Source organism: Puma concolor, chromosome B2, assembly GCF_028749965.1.
Source record: "Puma concolor isolate L17-30 chromosome B2, mPumCon1.1.hap2, whole genome shotgun sequence".
Lineage (NCBI taxonomy): Eukaryota > Metazoa > Chordata > Mammalia > Carnivora > Felidae > Puma > Puma concolor.
In genome coordinates, this window is record NC_141671.1 from 57,562,716 (window position 1) to 57,566,753 (window position 4,038).

The following is a 4,038-nucleotide window of genomic DNA, read 5'->3' on the forward strand; positions in this document are numbered from 1 at the left end:
TTATTCAAGTGTAAATATGAATAAAGAATACAGATGATAAAATACATAAATGCCAGATCAAATGCTTTTCTTAATGTTTACTAAGAAATACATTTAATTCTCCTGTTTTTAAATGATCAGTGTTCATATTTGTTTTTAAAGATATGAAGTCGACATCATAACTATGAAGATGAATAAAGCAGTACCTTGTCCTCAAAGAACTCACTTCTAAGGACAAAAAATGCATTTAGGTGGTAGGCTGAACTTTAAAATTCAAACATGTCTAGTTAAACAGGTCAAGGAGAAAGAAGTTCCTCTGTCCTTCAAGGTCCTTCTAGTTGGACTAAGAATCAAATTGACAAGAGACGGATAAATAGGAGAAAACAAAATTTAATTTTGTCCACACAGGGAATCCACACAGAAATCCCAAAGTTAGTCAGTCAAAATGAGGTATTTTGATCTAAGGAGGAGGACTTCAAAAGGAAGCTATGCAATTTACAGGAAGTGGAAAAAGAGTAAATGTTTGGCAAACAAATGTTTGCTGCCATTCAGAAACAATAGGACATAGAAGACTGATCAGATAGGCTTTGCTAGGTTCCTCTGTGTTTACCATACCTAGTTCTTATCATAATGTAGTTATTTCTGGTAATAACTGATCTCTTTCTGATCAGGTCCCCTGTCTAAATTATTTTTAGGTGTGGAGGGGGAAGTAAGGAGCTTTTCCTGAATCTACTGAGTTTTGATTGCCTTAATTCAAAATAATAATCTTCATGCCAAAGTGACCCATCTTGGGGCAGCCTGACCTTGTTGCCTACACATGCAAAGTAGATTTTTCCCCCAAAAACCTTATCATTGATATTTTGAATGGATATTTAAACTTAAAAGCATACTTTAAAAGAGAAAATTAATGAAAGTTCATCTCTAGCATGGCCTATATTCTTAATGAATAGAAATTAAGAATTGTTATGGAAAGGAGACATATAAATACTCAATCCTAAATGCTAAAAGAAAGTAACTATATTGTAAAAGTGCTGATGGTAAGATAGTAAAATGGAAACTAATTTTTATTAACTAAAACATTGACTTCATTTCAGTAGCTTCTATACCTTGAATCTAATGCATGAACAGAGAAAGAGTTATAAGTATAAATGTATTAGCAAATAAAACTATGCATGGTTTAAATGATTTTTAGCATTTCTTTACTGAGACTGGCCCATATGTTCCAAAGATAGATCAGCCTTATTGTTTTAATCACTACTAGAATATCCTCACAGAGCAAGGACTCAAACTTGAATGGATACTTGCAGCACTCTAGTGGCCACTCTTTATAAGTGCAAAGACACTTTGTAGCAAAATAAATCACAGTGGATGACACAGATGTTCTTGAAAAGACAGTCTATGCTCATAAACCAGCATTGAAATTAAATCTGTTATTCTTACACTGTACATAATTAAATTTAAATTAGCAAATTTATCCTGTTAATTTTCCTCTTTTCTCCATGCTGCACATTTTGGAGAATAACACTTGAGGGATGCCGAAGTGCAAAGTGATTAAGGAGGTGAGGAAATACAAAGGCTCAGGAGCTCATTCAAGTCAAAGACCATAGAGGGATCAGTCTGGAAATATTTTGTGGAGAATAATATTAATTAGAGTTGCAAATGAAGGTAGATTAATAACTTCACACGCTTAGAGTGTAAATCAATTTTGTGTCTGTAACAAGTAATTTTGTTTAGCTAAGGTAGAGGTCCTCAAACTTATAAGAGAAAAAGTGAGTTGGCGGGAATACCACCTAACAGTTCAAACTGTTTACCAAAGTTTTTATTTGGCATAATGTGTGAGCATTATAAGGACAGGGAAGGACAAGCAGGGGTTTTGGGGAATAAATTATACAAGGAACCAATTGGAGAGAAGTTGTATTGAACATGATAATGAATTAAATAAAAAGAATTCAGACTTAGAGATGTGAATGCAAGTCCAGCTACAAGATAAATCAACATAAATCTTTGAAGTCATGTATTTATCTATTAAAAGGATGTTTTTGGTCAACTTGTAATTATTTTCTTTCATTTTATCAATGACTGACTTTAGAATTCCCGAAAAATAATAATTCTAGAAAAATATGTTTTAAATAATTCATCATCTGAACATAAAAATGTCACTCTTGCCATTTGATAAAAATTTGGTAATAAAATGTAAGCTGACAGTTGGGTAAATGAAATAGTGTTTAGATAAGCTTATCTGTTCTTCAGCAGAAATATATGCATAGAGTTGTCTTTACTTCATAAATGATATACATGTCTTTTAAAAATTCACTTAGCTGAAAAAGAGCTTCATAGATACCAGAAAAAATAAGATAGCATTTTATTTTAAATAGTTTTGTTTTCAGTCTATTTGTGAAAATTTTTAAAAATAGAGTTTAAAAAGATTATTTTACCCTTAAGAATTCCCTTTATTAGCATCTGCATGTGTATACATGCACAATTCAAATGTTGAAAACAATAATTCTAATGCCAAGGCATTTAAAAAAAATGAATCAAAGGTCTTCATCTGACATATACAAACACAGTTCAGATGAGATAATACTGAACTGATCCTCTACCTAAACAGTTTCCGAGATGTTTTTTTAATACAATAAGAGAAAAAGATGTAATGTTAAAATCTTTCCAAATAGTTGCCAAGATATAAATAAGTGGTTAAGGGAGTAAAATGTTGAAGTAAATGTGACTATATTCAAGCTCAGTAATATATTCATTATTTTTGACATTTAGGTAAGCCTTGTCTGTATATGATCAGATAAATGGAACAGTAGTCAGAACATGTGTTAAAAAATAATTTCTCAATTTGATTTCAGCACTCAGAAACAGGGAATTGGTTAGATTCAGTGGTTCATACTTTATCTATTACAAATTGTTGAGTTCAGATTAAATATGGACACACAAATCATATATGATGTGTTTTAAAGCCACTTGTATTAGGTATTTACCTTATGTTACATTAATTTTCATAGTAATAGAAAATATGCTATTTAAAACAAAGGAAATATCTTGTAATCTTAAATCTCATGATTTGGATTATTAAACCCTCTTCATTTTCAAGGGAGAGAATGGAAACGAAGCAATAGGTAGAAGAGTTGCTGAAAGGCAATCGCTCATGTTAAAGAAAAAATTATTCTGACACTTATTAAAATGGCAAAAAAAGACCTCATTCACAACTATTGCAATAGGTGTCAAGCCTACTGCAATAAAGGTGAGAAATAGGGCTCAACTCCAAATGCAGCAAAGTCAGCTGGGGATTATAGCTAAAGAGCATAACGGGATCAGTGGATAAAAAAATTACTAAGAGGAGACATCAAAGGTACAGGTACTCTTTATTATTATTATTATTATTATTATTATTATTTAGTATTTATTTGCTTTTTAAAAAAATTTTTTTAACGTTTATTTATTTTGAAAAAAGAGAGAGACAGAGCATGAATGGGGAAGGGTCAGAGAGAGGGAGACACAGAATCTGAAACAGGCTCCAGGCTCTGAGTTGTCAGCACAGAGCCCGACGCGGGGCTCGAACTCACGGACCATAAGATCATGACCTGAGCCGAAGTCGGATGCTTAACCGACTGAGCCACCCAGGCACCCCTTTACTTACTTTTGAGAAAGAGACAGAGAGAGTGACAGAGCATGAGCTGGGGAGGCAGAGAGAGAAGCAGGCTCCAGGTTCCGAGGGAGCTATCAGCACAGAGCCTAACACAGGACTTGAACCCAAGAACCACAAGATCATGACCTGAGCAAAAGTCTGATGCTTACCCAAATGAACCACCCAGGCGCCCAAAAGGTATGGGTATTCTTGATAAGCTCACTTCACAGGATTCCTGCTGAAGGCAGGCCAGGGTGATCAGCTATCAAGAGTGTGAGATTCTTGCTAAACTGACTAGAAGCATTCTTGATACACTGAGCTAGGCAGGCTGAAGACAGGGCCCAGTGATGAAGAAGAACAAATGGACTTGGGAGCAACACTTTGACTAACACATGGAAGAAAACAAAGACGACTGCTGACAGAAGGCC